Source organism: Myotis yumanensis, unplaced genomic scaffold, assembly GCF_028538775.1.
Source record: "Myotis yumanensis isolate MYYU_CA2020_CCGP unplaced genomic scaffold, mMyoYum1.0.hap1 SCAF_9, whole genome shotgun sequence".
In the NCBI taxonomy this organism is placed as follows: domain Eukaryota; kingdom Metazoa; phylum Chordata; class Mammalia; order Chiroptera; family Vespertilionidae; genus Myotis; species Myotis yumanensis.
Genome location: NW_027223760.1, coordinates 6,430,466 through 6,449,347, shown reverse-complemented (window position 1 = coordinate 6,449,347; position 18,882 = coordinate 6,430,466). Strand labels below are relative to the sequence as shown.

Sequence of the window (18,882 nt, the reverse complement as noted above, 5' to 3'; positions counted from 1 at the left end):
GTCTAATAATTATTCACCTTACCAACTATATATAAGAAGTTTTCTTACAGGCACTGGAGAACTGGTGAATGGAACAAGGCTGTCAAAAGATAAGATTCCTCGATGGGTCCATGCCACAGAAAAGAAATACATTTTGAGAACAGACCAAGGACAGGACACACTTTGATTTGGTTGCTCGGACCCTGACCCTCTCTGGGAGTTTGCCTCAGGAAAGTTGACCATTCTCCAGTCCCAGGAATGGGCTGAGCTGTTTGCAACATCGTAGAAGGTTAGCCACCTTGTTATCTGACTTTGAGCTCCAGAAGATTGGGCTGCAGACTCTATCCTGCCCTTCCCATGCTACACTTGCAACTCGCAGCTGCATGTAGCAATCTTCTCCCTCCTGTGTATATAATCAGCTTAAGGGCAAGGGGGGTTTGTCAGAGCAGAATTTCCAGGGTGACCAACTGCTCTCCCCATATTACCGGCACTATTGGAATAAATGCTCATATATGATTGAACCCCATCTCTGCTTTATTTGGCTCAAGTAGTTACAGGTGGCCTCGAATCCATTGTGTCTGGTTTCACAAACAGAAACTCATAGACACACACAACAGTATGGTGGTTACCAGAGGAAAAAGAGGGTGAGGGGACAGATAGAAAAGGGTAAGAGGTTCAAACATATGGTGATGGAAGGAGACTTGGCTGTGGGGGGGTGAACATACAATACAATATATAGATGTTGTGTTATAGAACTGTCCATTTGAAACCTATGTTTTTAATTAATCAATGTCACCCCAATAAATTTAATAAAATAAAAATTATTATCTTGGAAGGAAAAAGGGTGCTCATTAGAAAAAATTACAAATAATCAGAAAAATATATCTGAGTCAATAAGAAGATGATAGAAATAAGATCAAGCTATGAGCTGGGAGAAAATTTTGCAAATCACACATATGATAAAGAACTTTTAAATATGCTTGATAAAGATTTGACAAAGAACAGAATGTATATCTCTCATCCCCCAAAGGACTTGTATGCATGCATATAAGCATAATCCATGGATACAGACAGTAGCTGGGTGAGGACATGTGCTGGGGATAGCTGGTGGGAATTACCATTGAGAGGTCCATGGGGGGGAAAAGGAGACATATATAATACTTTAAACAATGAAGAATTTTTTAAAAAGAAGAACAGAATGTATAAAGAACTCTAATAATCCATTACTAAAAAGGCAACTGAATTTTAAAAAGAAAAAAGACATGAATAAGCATTTTGACATATAATATGCTACATATAATTAGAACAGAGAACTGACTGAATTCTTACATATGTATCCACCAGTGAATCTATCACCACAACCAAGATAATGGGTCTATTGGTTTCCTCATGCCCTGTAGTAATCCCTGCCCACCCCAACTACACTGCCCTCGCACCCCATCCAGCAACTGCTTGTGTGCTCAGCACAGATATGCTCTGCCATCGTTCCTCGATGCGCACATGTATGTGAGTGGCTGAGACCCAGAATTAGAGGTGAGATCTCAGATCTCTATGGAGAGGAGAGAATAATGATGTTCTGCAATGTGGCAATTCATTGATTCTAAATCCCAATTTAGAAAGAATTTTAGAAAATCAAGATGCTTTTTAACAGGAAGAAAGTTCTTGAGGACAATTGCCTTAGATACTTCATTTTTTATATTTGCTTAAAAACATAGATGAGACTGCTGTTTTAAAAGCACATGTTGGTTCCAAACCTCCTGGGACTAATCTGAAACTGGCCCCCATACAGAGGACAGGAAGAGACTCAAGAGAGAAGCAGGCCATGGCAGATGGGTAGGTGGCAGTTTAACAAGCCAGGAAATTTACTTACAAGGCTTGTCTTGAGTGACCAAAAGACAAATATTCTCTGCACTTGCCTGCCCGATTTGAAAAAATGGCTGAGCCAGGTACACCATCCAGATGGTCTCAACAACACATTAGTATCTCAAGACTGTGTCCTTGAGGCAGCTCCTGGAAGGGAAAAGGCAAGCTGAATGCACATTCCAAAGACTGGCTTGGGGTGAATCTCCAATTACCTTGGTCCAGCCTTCGGGTCAACTGGAGGTCACATCTTCTCCATGACCTTCCCCAGTGTAACAGGACACAATGGGTTCAAAGGAACACAGTCTTAGTGGGAGAAAAAGTTCCATTTTCAGTTGTAACAAGTAAAGGAGACAGGGCAATGCTTTTCAGAGCTCTGCTTCTCCTAAGGGAGGCTTAGCCATTGCTTATATACACAGTTTTATTAATTACATGTTGATTTCTTCTTTGTAGCTGGTTAGACTCATCCGTAGTGATTTAAGTCAAGCTCATCCCATTGGAGCTCCTCTGCAAAATACTGTGCCACATTTTAGCATTCAGTAAGAACTGCCCAGACTTGAGACTCTTGTCCATCTATCACCAACACTCATGTATGATGACCGGCTTTCACAATTTCATATGCCACCCCCTTCTTCTGCAGTGTGCCCTGAGAGGTCAGCAAGGGGCTTCAAAAGCATGAAAATGGCTCTTTTGGTGGCTGCTCTCTCAGATGCCATAGCAACAATACAATCACACGTGAAAACACAGGTTAAGACACCAATTCCAAGAATCAGGGATAACTTTTTCCACCCAGAACACCATGACCCAAACCACTGACTTAGCAAGTCTCCTGAGCTGGGCGTCTAATCACTCAGGGTATTGACTTGTATTCTCATGTGATTAAGCAAAGATGATACATTAGCAGACTCATCAGGTATGAACACATTGCATTCTGCTTGGGCAATGACACAGATTTCAGCTGTCAGGAGAGATATTCTGGTATCAGAAAACACTAGAGGGGATTTTTAAAAGAAACACTAATAATTGTCAGTGTATGTCTGCAAGAGAAAAGACAGTGGGTATTGTTAAGAATTATCAATCAGGATACTAGCAGCAGAGATGGCCCACTCTAATTAGATACTTGGGGGAGAGTCAAGTGCAAGGGTTTCCTACAAGCTGTGCACACAGGGTATGCAAATGAAAGGGGAGACTGCTGGCAACAGTGAGGAAATTGCACCCTAACCATATTGGAGTGAAGAGAATAGGAACCCAGAAAAAGAGTTGAGTAGAGAAGGTATGACTTTTGACTTAGGGTTGCAGCTGGTCAGAGATGGCCTTGCTGGGAGAGAGGCAGGAGAACAAATACCCTGACCTTGCTTTTCTACCCAGAAGAGATCTCCTGCTTGCACTTCCCATTGGCAGAAGCCAAGCTGAACTCAGAGAGCCAGAGTTCCCACTTATGTTGTTAGAGAGTCTTTAAGATCTGGGCCATTCTTACTCAACTAGAAGCCCCGGTGCACAAAAATTTGTGCACTTGGTGGGGAGGGAGTCCTGCAACCTGGCCTGTGCCCACTCACAGTCCAAGACCCCTTGGGGGATGTCCACCTGTCGACTTAGGCCCACTCCCCTAGGGATCGGGCCTAAGCTTGCAGTCAGACATCCTTCTGGCAGCCAGGGAGCCCTCGGGGGATGTCCAACTAAAGGCTTAGGCTCCCAAGGGATCGGGTCTAAACTGTTAGTTGGACATTCTTAGTGCTGCCATGGAGGTGGGAGAGGCTCCTGCCACCACCTCTGCGCTGGCCAGCCATGAGCCAGCTTCTGGCTGAGTGGCACTCCCCATATGGAAGTGCACTGACCACCAGGGAGCAGCTCCTGCATTGAGCGTCTGCCCCCTGGTGGCCAGTGAGCATCATAGCAACCTGCCATTCTACTGTTCAGTCAATGTGTATATTCTTAGCCTTTTATTATTATTATTATTACATAGGATTTATATAGGATGTCCCTATTTCCCCCCCTTTGCCCCCTCTTCCTAGCTCTTGCCCCCCACTTCTCTCTGGCCATCACCATCCTGTTGTCTGTGTGCATGGGTTGTGCATATATTTTCTTTGGGGCTGGGCTGCCTTGCCGCCCGAGGTCTTAAGAGCATTTTTTTTTTTTTTTACAAATGAACACAGTGAGGAGTCATGCACACCTTTTTGTTTGTTTGTTTTTAAACTTTTTAACATGAGGTAGTCACGGCCCCCACCACCTGGGACAGAGGAAGGGGAGGCTGCAAAATGGCCTCGTCTGAGCTCAGGTGGATGCCTGCTCTGGGGGCTTCCCTGGATGTTCCCTGTGCCTACGGCCTGAAAGCAGGCTGAGCCCTCGAGGGAACCGTCTGCCCCAAGCCTTCCGTCTTTTCAGGGCTAAAGTCTCACTCTTCCTATCGACCAAGTGTAGCAGCTGCTAAAAATCTAAGGGGTGACCCCAGAACCAAACCTCCTCTGTGCCATGAACGTGAGGCCTGGCTGCCCAGGGGGTGGGCATGACTTTAACAGCCAAGATGAGGGCAAGTGAATAAACTATGTGCAACTACAACATCTGAAGTAATATTTACATTTGAAAACCTGGGTCAGGAAGCTCAGAACGGCTTCACAGCTGGGCGACCTGCCCCTTTCCTTCACTTGCCTGAAGTCGCACTCCTCTACCTCCAGCTCCTCTCCTGCCCCTTGCATCCTGAGGTGAACACCAGGCCTCAGCACTGGTCTCTCCAGACATAGTGCCACCCTCTCTGAGCCACGCCCCCGCCTCTCCATACGTGAGACCACCCCACTCTGAGCCACACCTCTGCCTCTCTGTACACAAACATGGTGCCACCTTGTGTTTAGCCAAGTCCCCTGCCTTTCCACACAGGAAATGGCGCCTCCCACCTTGGGCTTAAACCTCCAACTGAAGAGCTGCTTCCCGCTTGCTGATGTGGGAAGGACATTCCCAGCCTCTGGGTCTCCTTCTGGGGCTGGGGCTGTGTTGCCGCCCAGGCACCAGATCACGTTCCCTGGCAGTGATGCAGCCCCAGCCTCTGGGTCTCCTTCTGGAGCCTGGCTGCTTCACCCACCGGGGACCAGATCACGTCCCCAGGTGACGACGCTCCCGGCCCATGGCCCGGCTTCTCCAATTACTGGCTGGGGAAGGCAAAGGCAGCCTGGTTCTCCAATCATGGCCCTGCCACCTGGCTCTTGGCTGTCACATGGGTTTCCGATCACCTTCAGCCGCAGGCGGCTTCTTCCATCCTTCCTCTTTCGTCTCCCAGCATTGCGCCTATGTATGCAAATTAACCGCCATCTTTGTCGGTGGTTAATTTGCATATCACCCTGATTAGCCAATGGGAAGCGTAGCAAAGGTACGGTCAATTACCATGTTTGTATATTATTAGTGTAGATGCTGTTCTTGCTAAATGTTCAAATATACCAGTCCAGCTATAAACAGGATGATCTTGACAAGAACTCAGCAGTATAACTGTAGCCAACTGCAAAGAATAAACCAACCTGTAATTGATCAAATAGTGTAAGCTATGGCCAAGACTCCCTTTGAGGCATTAGATCTTTTTATATGAATCCCATGTTTCCTTAATTTGCTACAAGTAAATAAAACTGCCTTCGGACAACCATGTCTCCTTCTTGAATACAACACCCCAAGTGGAGAATCTTTGGGTTGGGTAACAATGTGATCCACATAGATCAGCCTCCTGGGCAAAGAGCTAGGGTAAAGAAGGGCAAAGGATGGAACTGCAGAGGAAAACATTTGGCAGAGAAGAGATTTTCAAGATAATGTTTTAATAGATATTTCAAGTTAGGTACCTTAAAAAGAAAAGCAAGAGGGAAACAGTAAGAAAAGTTCATAACTCCCAGATGTCCATGTGTTACTGGACAGGGACCAGCCAAAGTGGATCTTCTCAGTCTGACCTGTAGTGGGTGGGGTCTTTCTTAAAAAAATTAATCTTTATTGTTGAGAGGATTGCATATGTCCTCTTTTCTACCCTGTAGTGTGTGGGTTCTTGATTTGATGCAGGAAAGATTTCAAAACACAAGTCCAGGCGATTTTGTGAGTATGTTTATTAAATCTGGGGACAGTGAAATAAAGGAAGGGATTAAGGTAGAAGAAGCCACAGCAGGCTGCCTAGGTGGGGCTGCTTTGGCTCTAGAAATGTTATAGAAAAGAATTGAGCCAAGACAGGGCTGTTTCAGCTCCCTGGGAAGTCAAGGACAAGGGAGATAGGATCATGGGCTGAGCCCGGGTCCAGCTGTCACTGCCACTGTTCTGCTGGCTGCAGTCTCTCCTGGGGACCTTTAGCATTTAGGAAGAAATAAAAAGTTCATGTGTGGAAAAGGGTATGGGCCTGCTCTAAAGCAATGAGTTTTTATCCTGAGGGCTTTCTATCCCTTGTTTTTTTTTTTTTTTTTTTCAGCTTTCCAGGTGCATTTTTAATATGCTGATGCATTAAAATGAGTGTATGGGGGAGTTTGGAATTATTCTTTGATCAGTTTTACTTTTATCTTAGGTCTGTCTGGCTTTAATGGGTTTTTGTTATTTGTTCCCTGACTTCTTCTACATTGGGTTTAGCTGGCACAAATGGCCTTAATTGGGTCTTTGTGCTCTACTTCTCAGACCAGGGTGATGTAAGCTATGTATCTTCTGATTAGAGAGGAGAATATAAACCATTTGCTCTCAAGTGTCCTTGGTTGGTGAAGATAAAGTTTTGTGATTCACAAGCTGGCTGCAAGACACCCAAATAGTCTGGCCTTGTTTAATTTTCTTGTCTCAGTTTCCCCACTTGCCCAGGAAATTTCCTAGCTTCTTATTATCCTGCCTCATGTGGACAATAGAACCATCTTGCTGGAGAAGCCTGCTGCTTCACTAAAAAGGAACTCAGAGAAGTGGACGAAAATAATGTGCATCACCAGTGGTGCTAACACTGATATATGAAGGATTTCTCATTTGAATTGTCCTAAATTGAGCCTGTGAAATCTCCATAATATATTATTTTATGATTATGCCATTTTCTAGCTTCTTCAGCTTGTTCGCATTGTGGGGATTGGTGGAGAATGATGGGAGGATGCTTCTGTTTAGCTCTCACTGCATAGCAAACCATCCCGAAGCCTATTGGCTTAAAGCAACAACAATAATTTATTTTTCTCTTGAAACCTGAGCAGGATGCAGTGGAGGTGGCCCATCTTTGCTCTTTGCAGCTTCATCTGAGATGGCTCAGTTGGCAGCTGGAGAATCTGCTTCCATCTTACCCTACTATCATGGGTGGTAAGTTGTTTCTGCTGGCAGATGAAAGAGCAGCCAGGGGAGTGAGCCAGTGATTTCATGTCCTCTTCATGTGGACTCGATGGACAACTTGGGCTTCCTCACCACATGGGGGCCATGTGCCAAGGGCACGTACTCCAAAGAGCAAGGAGGCATCCTCCCTATCTAACTTTAGAAGTCACAGCCATCCACTATTTGCCAAAGCAGTAACAAATTCCATGGAATTACAAGGCAGTGGCACAGACCCATATAACTCAACAAAAGGAAAAGCATGCTAAGATTATAAGAAGAAGGGGGATCAGAAAAATGGCGGAGGCTTAGACGGACGTGTTGGTGCTTTGTCCCGGAACAGATAGGGGCGAGCAGCTGAAACGGGTAACAATCAGCCCGATCAAGCTGGGGAGGTTCAGCTGAGAGACAGTCTGCAGCCAGGAAAGACAGAAAACTCCTAAAAAATGTGGATGGTTAGAGATTGAGGCTGAAACCTCCCCCTGGGCGCCAGCGCAGCGGCAGACCTCGCCATCTTGGGCAGCGGTTACCGGCATCCAGAGATCTGCTACTAACCCAGCGGGTACTAACCTGGAGGCAATGACTCGCAAACAGCGGGACTGCAAGAGCCCAGAAGAGACCTGCACCCCTCCACGGAAAGGTTAGACTTACCCCAAAGGTGCGGTTCGCATTTCAGGTTGGAGCTAGGAATGCGCGCGCGGGGGCAGGGGGAAATCCGCACACTCCAAAATCCGCGCACTCCAAAATCCGCACCCATAGAGGCCAGCGTGTCTCGCAAGTGGGGAGGGCTCCCGCAGGGCTGCTGCCAGAAGGTAACACTATAAATGAGCCCATAGTTGGACTGGATGCAAAAGGGCTGCCTCAGAGTTTCCCTGATAGCTGGCTACTTGTTGCCAGGGGCTTGAGCGCGCGCAGACACTCCGTGCAGACACTCCGCGCGGTTCTGGAGGGTGGAACCCTGCGAGTTCGAACAGCTTCCCAGGCTCTTGTTTGCACACTTCCTCTTACTTCTGTGAATTTGATTGTTGACCCCAGTGCATGTGAGTGCCCAGTCGGGGTCACTAGCAGAGCTTGTAGGGGAAGATTGTTTTTGGGGAGCCTGGGAAACAGAGCTGGGAGTGGCGCCGGGGGAACCAGCTCTGGGTGGAGCTGGTTCAGGTACAATAGAGAACTCCTGGTCAGAGAGAACTTATAGCCTCGGAGGTCAACCCAGACACACTGCCACCCAGAGGCAGAGCCACGAACTGACTCCTCTGTAAATACAGATAAGGCAATAAGGACTGTGGCTTACAACAAGGAGGAACAGTGTATCAGAGGGAAAGTCAACATTCTCCTGAATTCCGGGCGTGCCAATAAGAAGAGTAGAAGATCTGAAGCACCTGCATTACTGCACATTTTTATTTTTATTTTTTTAAATTACTTTTTCTCCTTTTAACTAAGAAAACATTTTTTTTCTTTTTTCTTTTTCTCCATCACCTGATTTTGCCCTTTCAGCTACTACATTTTTATTTTTAACTAGTATTATTACCGCTATCATTTTACCATTTTTTAAAGTGTCATTTTATCTTGTCTTTATTTTATTTTGGGACTAATGTTCTCCATTCTATTTTCATCGTTCCTTTAGCAACATTTTTCTCTACCTCAATTTGCCTCTGTGCTAAACAATCTTCCCCACTTTTTCCCTTTTGCTGTCCTGTTTCTCTTACCCTACTCCAGCTTTCGATTTTCCCTTTTCTTTTTACCCCCTGTCAAAATTTAACCCTGCTTAAATATCCTATGTCCAATCCCCTGTTCTAAATCCATATACACCTTTCCCTTATCTTCCTTCACTATCCATTTTTTCTCTCTCTCTTCTTCTTTTCTCTCTCTATTGTTTTATTGTTGATTGCTTGATTGACGAGTATATTGGGTTGTTTTTTTTTTTGGATTGTTTGTCAGGTTAGACTGCTTATTCTTTTTATTTTCCTGCCCCTCCCTCTTCCCCCCCCCACGCCCCCCCGGTTATTTCTGTGCTCCTGTTTCCCCTTGCGTCGCTTGATAACATTGGTTGTTTGTAGTTTGTATTCATCTCCAGGAATCTGTTGCTGTAATTTGTTGGTATTAGTGGTGGACCTATAGGAGTTTTCTCCTCATATAAATAGTCTCTCCCCCTTTTACACTTCACTCCCTTTTCTCTCTTACTTTTTTTTTTCTTTTTCCTCCTCTTTTTCCCCTCCCTTTTCCAATTTCATTTTTGCACTCCTTTTTTTCTTTCTTTCTTTTTTCTCTTCTACCTTTTTCTCTTCTTTCCCCCTTATCTCCCAACTCTCTTAGCTCGGGTGGCCACCTTTATTTGGGGTTAGTAATATCGTAAATACAATAGTGTTCAGTGCCTGGTACATTGTGCCTTGTTGTGTTGTATTTTGTGCCTTTAAATCAATGCAGCAGATTCAAGCAACAGTGGCCTCCTGACCACCACACGCTCTGCCTGGGGAACAGTTGCTGCGTCTGAAGCCTCCCTCCACCAGCCAGAAGAGCCACCACAGCTGTGAACAGCACCCACCAGAGGCTCTGCTATCAACAGAGGAGCCGCTGCTACCACAACCGCCCAAGGAGCAACCACAGCCCGAGGAGCCACTGCCACCCAGGGAGCAGCCACTGCCACCCAGGGTCCAGCCACTGAACGATTCAACAACTAGTAATGTCAGTGAGATCAAACATGGGTAGACAAAGAAACCCCCAAAGGAAAGAAAAGGAGGACTTGCCAGAAAAGCAGCTAAGTGAGACAGAGATATGCAACATGACGGAAAAAGAATTCAGAATAAGGTTCCTAGAGTACATGCACCAGATGTTCAAGAAGCAAGAAGAAACAGATGAAAAACTCAACTACGTATGCAAGAAGCTAGAAGAAACAGATGAAAAAATCAACAACTTAAGTAAGTCCCAAGAAGAAATGAAGAGCGACATAGCTGCAATAAAAAACACCATTGAAAGTATCAACAGTAGACTGGGAGAAGCGGAGGACTGAATCAGTGAATTAGAAGACAAGGAAGCAAAACACACTCAAACTGTACTGCAAATGGAGAAAAAAATTAAAAGACAGGAGGAGAGCCTAAGGGAACTTTGGGACAACATGAAACGAAACAACATACGAATAATAGGGGTGCCAGAACAACAGAAAGATGAACATGGATTAGAAAACCTATTCGAAGAAATAATATCAGAAAACTTCCCTGAGGTGGGGAAGAAAAAAGTCACACAAGCCCAGAGAGTCCCAAACAAGGTGAACCCGAAAAGACCCACACCAAGACACATCATAATTACCATGGCAAATGTTCGGATAAAGAGAGAATCTTACAGGCTGCAAGAGAGAGACGGAAAGTAACATACAAGGGATCTCCCATTAGATTATCAAATTATTTCTCAACAGAAACACATCAGGCCAGAAAAGAATGGACGGAAATCTACAAAGTGATGCAAAGCAAAGGACTGAATCCAAGAATACTCTATCCAGCAAGGCTATCATTCAAAATTGAAGGGGAAATAAGAAGCTTCACAGACAAAAAAGGGCTAAGGGAGTTTATCACCATCAAGCCAGCCATGCAAGAAATGCTAAAGGGACTGGTGTAAAAGAAGAAATATCAAGCTCAGAAAGAAAACAGCCACACACACACAAAAAAAAGAAATGGCTACAAACAAGTACCTTTCAATAATAACTTTAAATGTAAATGGACTAAATGCTCCAACCAAAAGACATCGAGTGGCTGAATGGATAAAAAAACATGACCCATACATCTGGAGTCTACAAGAGACCCACCTCATTGGAAGGGACTCACACAGACTGAAAGTGAAGGGATGGAAAAATATCTTTCACGCAAATGGAAAGGAAAAGAAAGCTGGGGTAGCAATACTTACATCTGACAAAATACATCTCAAAGTGAAGGCCATAACCAGAGATAAGGAAGGCCATTTCATAATCTAAAGGGATCAATACAACAAGAAGATATAACCCTGGTAAACATATATGCACCCAATGCAGGAGCACCCACATACATAAGAAAACTTCTGGAAGATTTCAGGGGAGAGATCGACAATAATACAATCATAGTAGGGGACTTTAATACACCACTGACATCACTGGACAAATCCGCTAAACAAACAATCAGCAAAGAAACAGCAATCCTAAATGACTCACTAGACCAGATGGACTTAATTGACATCTTCAGAACACTACACCCCACAGCTGCGGAATATACATTCCTCTCAGGTGCTCATGGGTCATATTCAAAAATAGACCACATATTGGGTCACAAGCAAAGTCTCCACAAATTCAAGAAGATTGAGATCATAAAAAGCATCTTCTCAGACCACGATGGCATAATGTTAGAAATAAACTACAATAAAAACAACCCAAAATACTCAAACACTTGGAAGCTGAATAGCATGTTATTAAATATTGATTGGGTTACCGATGACATCAAAGAAGAAATTAAAAACATCCTGGACACTAATGACAATGAAAACACAACAATCCAAAACCTCTGGGACACAATGAAAGCAGTCCTGAGAGGGAAGTTTATAGCTCCACAGGCCTATCTCAAAAAACAAGAAAAAATGGTAGTTAATCATCTAACTCTACAACTTAAAGAATTAGAAAGAGAGCAACAAGAAAACCCCAGAGTGAGCAGAAGGAAGGAGATAATAAAGATTAGAGCAGAAATAAATGACATAGAGACTAAAAAAACAATACAGAAAATCAATGAAACCAAGAGCTGGTTCTTTGAAAGGATAAACAAGATTGACAAACCTCTAGCCAGGCTCACCAAGAAGCAAAGAGAGAGGTCCCAAATAAACCAAATCAGAAATGATAGAGGCGAAATAACAACAGACCCCACAGAAATACAAATGATTGTTAAACAATACTATGGGCAACTCTACTCCAACAAACTAGACAACCTGGAGGAAATGGACAAATTCCTAGAAAAATACAACATTCCAAAACTCAATCAGGAAGAATCTAAAAACCTCAATAGGCCAATAACTATGGAAGAAATTGAAGCAGTCATCAGAAAGCTTCCAGCAAACAAAAGCCCAGGGCCAGATGGCTTCACAGGGGAATTCTACCAAACATTCAAGGAAGAACTAAAACCTACCCTCCTCAGACTACTACAAAAAATTCAAGAGGAAGGAACACTTCCAAGCTCATTCTATGAAGCCAGCATCACCCTAATACCAAAACCAGGTAAAGACATCACAATGAAAGAGAATTACAGGCCAATATCCCTCATGAACATAGATGCCAAAATCCTCAACAAAATCTTAGCAAATCGGATCCAGCAGTACATCAGAAAGATCATACACCATGACCAAGTAGGATTTATCCCAGAGATGCAAGGAAGGTACAACATCCGTAAATCAATAAATGTGATACATCACATAAACAAATTGAAAGAAAAAAACCACATGGTCATATCAATTGATGCAGAAAAAGCATTCGACAAAATCCAACACCCATTTTTGATAAAAACTCTCAGCAAGGTGGGAATAGAAGGATCATACCTCAACATAATAAAAGCCATATATGACAAGCCCACAGCCAACATCATACTCAATGGTCAAAAACTAACACCATTTCCCCTAAGAACAGGAACAAGACAGGGATGCCCACTCTCACCACTCCTGTTCAACATAGTACTGGAAGTTTTAGCCATTGCAATTAGGCAAGAAGAAGAAATAAAAGGCATCCAAATTGGAAAAGAGGAAGTAAAACTGTCCTTATTTGCAGATGACATGATATTATACATACAAAACCCTAGAGACTCCATCAAAAAGCTACTAGACTTAATACATGAATTTGGCAATGTAGCAGGATACAAAATTAACCCCAAGAAATCTGAGGCATTTCTATACACCAATAGTGAACTTTCAGAAAGAGAGATTAGAAAAACAATCCCATTTACCATCGCACCAAAAAAATTAAGATACCTAGGAATAAACTTAACTAAAGAGGTTAAAGACCTCTACTCAGAAAACTACAGGACATTGAAAAAAGAGATGGAGGAAGACATTAACAGATGGAAGAACATACCATGTTCTTGGATTGGTAGAATCAACATCATTAAAATGTCCATACTACCCAAAGCAATCTATAAATTCAACGCACTTCCCATTAAAATACCAATGGCCTTCTTCAAAGATCTAGAACGAACTCTCCAAAAATTCATCTGGAATAAAAAAAGACCCCGAATAGCTGCAGCGACCCTGAGAAAGAACAAAGTAGGTGGGATCTCAATGCCAGATATCAAACTGTATTACAAAGCCACTGTTCTCAAAACTGCCTGGTACTGGCACAAGAACAGACATATAGATCAGTGGAATAGAATAGAGAGTCCAGAAATTAGCCCGAACCAATATGCTCAATTAATTTTTGACAAAGGAGGCATGAACATACAATGGAGCCAAGATAGTCTCTTCAATAAATGGTGTTGGGAAAATTGGACAGAAATATGCAAGAAAATGAAACTAGACCACCAACTTACACCATACACAAGAATAAACTCAAAATGGATAAAGGACTTAAATGTACGACAGGAAACCATAAAAATTCTAGAAGAATACAAAGGCAACAAAATCTCAGACTTATGCCAAAACAATTTCTTCACTGATGCAGCTCCTAGGGCAGTTGAAACTAAAGAGAAACTGAACAAATGGGACTACATCAAAATAAAAAGCTTCTGCACAGCAAAAGAAACCATCAACAAAACATTGAGAAAACCCACTTCGTGGGAAAACATATTTGCCAACGTCATATCTGATAAGGGCTTAATCTCCAAAATTTATAGGGAACTCATACAACTTAACAAAAAGAAGATAAACAATCCAATCAAAAAATGGGCAAAGGATCTAAATGGACACCTTTCAAAAGAGGACATTCAGAAAGCCAAGAGACATATGAAAACATGCTCAAAGTCACTAATCATCCGAGAGATGCAAATCAAAACAACAATGAGGTACCATCTCACACTTGTCAGAATGGCCATCATCAACAAATCAACAAATGACAAGTGCTGGAGAGGATGTGGAGAAAAAGGAACACTTGTGCACTGCTGGTGGGAATGCAGATTGGTGCAGCCACTATGGAAGACAGTATGGAGGTTCCTCAAAAAATTGGAAATGGAACTCCCTTTTGACCCTGTGATCCCACTTCTAGGAATATATCCCAAGAAACCAGAAACACCAATCAGAAAGGATATATGTAACCAGATGTTCATAGCAGCACAATTCACCATAGCTAAGATCTGGAAACAGCCTAAGTGCCCATCAGTAGATGAATGGATTAGAAAACTATGGTACAGCTACACAATGGAATACTATGCTGCTGTTAAAAAGAAGGAACTCTTACCATTTGCAACAGCATGGATGGAACTGGAGAGCATTATGCTAAGTGAAACAAGCCAGTCAATGAAGGAAAAATACCACATGATCTCACTCATTCATGGATAATAAAGACCATTCTAAACTTTTGAACAATAATAGATACAGAGGCAGAGCTGCCTCAAACTGATTGTCAAACTGCAGTGGGAAGGCCAGAGAGGGTTGGGGGGCAGGAGGGAGGGGAGTAAGAGGACTTGTATGCATGCATATAAGCATAACTAATGGACATATGACACTGGGGGGTAAGGGTGGGTAGGGGTTTGTCAAGGGCGGGGGGGAAAAAAAGGACACTTATGTAATACCCTTTGTAATACTTTAAGCGCAAAATAAAATTAAAAAATAAAAGAAGAATAGGTGGTATAGAAGATACTGTTATAACCATTTTTTGAAAATACAATCTACCATAGTAACAAATAAATGCAAATTAAAAATAAAAAAATAAAATTTACAGTATTTGAAAAAGCTATGCCATAGATTTGAAAGCATATTCCAAATCCTTTGTACATTATCTGCAAATATATTCCTTTCAGCTTGTTCCCTTATATTTTTAATTTGTTCTTCATACTTCATCTTTAGCACTTTTATTTTTTCCTCTTTTCCTTCCTGTGATATTTTTCCCTGATCACATTGTTCTTCTGTTAGTTTAATTTCCATCTCCAATTTCTCAGCATAGATTTTCTTCAGCTTTTCATCTGTGTCCTTGTATATGGCATCAGAAAAGTGAACCCCTCCGTTCTTCTGCACCATTTCCTCTATCAGCTCCACCAGCTCCTGCAGTTGAGCTTACTTATCAGCCTCATCTGCATTCTGGTTGTTATTGAAGACACAGAAGCGGTACCCACACTCCTTGATGATGTTTTGTAGGTTCACAACTGATTCATCTAAAAAGTCACTCATTATCTTCTCACCCAAATTATCTTTGTGAGTGAACAAGACGATGATGTGCTTCATGGCCACCATCCCAAAGAAGGCCTTGATCAATGCAACTGTTCTCTGCTCCTCTTCAGTGTAGTGGCCAAGCTGTAGAACCAGGATGATGGCATGAGGCCCAGAGTAGGTTAATTGGACACACCTGCTGATTTCCTTACAGGTGGTCTGCAGTTTCTCCTTGGTGTCAAATAGCCCTGGGGTGTCCACAAGAAGTTTCCTCCCATTCCACTATCGCTCTGCTTTCTGACAGGACTTGATAACAGCATGGGCAGAAATTTTAGAATCAAATTCCTTTCTCCCAAGGATCGTGTTTGCTGTTGCACTTTTTCCACTTCTGGTTTTCCCCACCAGAACAATCCTCAGAGTGTTGTCCTGAAGGCCAGCCATCTTCTCAAGAGGCTCTGAGATGCAGGTACCAACAAGACCTTAAGAAAGGGAATGCGAAGGGGAATGGGTACTTAGGTAAGTGAGGACCATTCCAAACCCTCTTTTCTTCATTATTGTCCTTGCAATTTGTAATGGTCTATTATTCATATGGAAGAAATAATAAAGCTGAGTTTTCCCACAAAGGAGTAAAGGGTGCAGGTGCTTTCACAGGAGAACTCACTTAAACCTCTACAAATATGATCATCTCAATGTTATGTGAGCTATTCCTGATAACACAATAACAGGGAAACCTTTCCATTCTTTCTGTGAATCAAGTGTGATATCGATCCTACAGGCTAACAGAGATTTGACCAATAAATAAAGTTACCAACATGACTCATTTGGAAATATCCATACCAAAATTAGTTGTTACAACAAATCTTTTTAGTAGACTAGAAGCCTGGTGCATGAAATTCATGCAGGGTAGGAACCGTAGGCCTAGCCTACTTGCCTCTCCACTTCCTTCCCATGCTCCCTCATTGCCGTGTAGCTGCTGATGGTTACCTGCCATGTTCTGTGCCTCTCCCTGGTGGTCAGCACACATCATAGCAAGCAATGGAACTTCTGCTCTCCCAGTGGAATTCCAGACTGGACAATTTGCATATTAGCCTTTTATATATATACTAGAGGCCCGGTGCACGAAATTCGTGCACTGGGGGGAGGGGGACCCTCAGCCTGGCCTGCACCCTCTCCAATCTGGGACTCCTTGGGGGATGTCAGACTGCCCTTTTAGGCCCAATCCTTTACCAGCAGTCGGACATCCCTCTCGCAATTCAGGACCGCTGGTTCTTAACCACTCACCTGCCTGCATGCCTGCCTGATTGCCCCTAACCACTCTGTTTGCCAGCCTGATCACCCCCAACTGCTGGCCTGATCACCCCCAACTGCCTCCCCTGTCAACCTGTTTGCCCCCAACTACCCCCTGCCACCGGCTTGATTGCTCCAAACTGCCCTCCCCTCACCAGCCTGATTGGGGTTGGGGGGCCGATTGGAGGTGGGGCTGGCCATGGGGAGGGGCTGTGGTTGGTGGACTGGGCAACCACCCCCCCCAAATGGGTTGGGGGGTGGCGATCAGGGCCAGTGGCCTGGGGGAAAAGCCATGGGTGGTTGGCCAGCCAGCTCTGCCCCTGATTGCGGTGGCGGGGGGGCAATCTGGGATGGGGCTGGGCAAGGGGAGAGGCTGCAGGAGATTGGCTGGCCAACCTTGCCCCCTATTGGAGTGGGGGGATCAAGGGTGGGGCCAACCTGGGGAGGGGCTGCAGGACATTGGCCGCTCATCCCTGCCCCCTCTTGGGGTGGGGGGGTGAAATCAGGGGCAGATAGCCACGGGGAGGGGCTGTGGGCCTATTGTGGTGGGGCAGGTTGGTCAAGGATGTGGCTGGCGGGGGGCGGGTGGTGGGAAGAGAGGGGGTATTTGGCCAGCCGGCCTGCTCTTTTTTTTTTTTTTTTTGGCAACTCCACAATTTTAATTTGTGGTGCCTATGCTATGTCTGAAAAAGACCTTCTCCCCCTGCCCAGGAGAGAGATGGGGAGGGGGCAGCAAAAAATAGAAGACATCCCTCCCTATTGCACACAGACCCTATATACAGGCTCACCTGGCCCAGGCCAGTGGGATGCTTGGCACATTCTAGGATCCCTGTTCAGGGCCTGGAGGGGTGACTGGTGGCAGCGCACGTGAGAGGGGACCTCTGCGTGACCACTCTGGTCCTGGCTACTGGTCTTGGCACTTCCTGGTCCCCAGTTCCTTTCTGTTCCTGCCTGCAGCCTTGGTCCCTCTACCTGGCCTCAGATGGCCCCCTTGGCTCCTGGGGGCTCTGTCCTCCCCTCCTAACCTGGAGATCTCAAGGAAGGTTATGGCTTCGCAGAGACTCCTCGACAGCCCTATCACTCATGTTCACACAGGGAAGGGGTGCATGTGGCAAAAGCAGCTGTATAAATGCGGGTGCAGAAGCAAGTCCTCCGGGGTCACTTGGACAGTTTGCTGATGACGCAGATCAGGGCCACATTCTCATCTTTGAGGCGCTGGTTGTCAGCTCGGAGATTGGACAGGCCCTTCAGCTCCTCTTCCAGCTCAGTGGCCTTGCTCTCCAGGGCCCTGCACTCAAATCTCGCCAGCTCCAGGATGGCCGGTCTCTCTGCAAAGTGCTCTTGCCTCTGCATGGCGTGCTCCAGCTCCACCTTGAGCTGCTCCAGCCGCAGCGTGGTCTGGGTCAGGGCCTCACGAAATCTCTCATTCTCAATGTGCAGCTTTGCGTAGTTTCCTGAAGCTCCCTCAGGCTCTTCCAATTTTGGCTGGAGTTTGGGGTTTAGGTCCTGCTGCCTCTGGAGGGGAAGGGCTGGATTCTGGGCTAATGTACACTGGCTTCACCTTCTCCTCCTTCACAGGCCCTCTCCTCTCATTGCCAACTCTGCAGTGCTCCCTGGAGGCCTGTGGTCCCTGTCCCTGCCCCTCAGGCACCTCTACTCTCTGGGCAGGGCCATCAGAATTCTTAACCCCAGGGACTCTGGGCTGCCAGGAAGGGTCCAGACTCTGAGCACCGTGCTCTCGATGTGGATGGGAGAGTCTGATCAGGGGAAGGTCTGCAGGCGGGAGGGGCTGTGAGGTTGGCTGCTGGCCCCCTGATCAGGCAGTGTGCTGGCTACAGTGGGCGTCATAGCGACTGGCCCAATCAGGGCCATGTTCTGCCTGCTCACCACTCCCCAGTCCCAACACGGCCTCCACTGCTGAGCTATCAGGCCTTTGGGATCACCAGCTCAGGGTGCCTGCTTTCCCACAGGCCTGAGCTCCTGCAGGCGCTGGTGATTTCACCTGGATGCGTGTGTGCCAACTGTCGACTGATGGAAAGCACTGCCCGCTTGGGGCTGCTCAAACCTGGGTGGGCAGGTCGGGGGCACTGCCGCCACTGCTATTGCCACTGCCACTGCTGCTGCTGCTGCTGCTGGGGCTTGAGGCACTGACTGAGGCTGCCAGGCATGCCCCCGACCTGCCCGCCTGAG

General features: G+C 45.2%; 1 pseudogene; it reads right to left on the bottom strand.

Moving 5' to 3' along the window:
• Nucleotides 1-14,901: 14,901 nt before the first annotated feature.
• On the bottom strand, nucleotides 14,902-15,846 carry LOC139016715 (GTPase IMAP family member 7-like; annotated as a pseudogene).
• Between the last annotated feature and the right edge of the window lie 3,036 nt (nucleotides 15,847-18,882).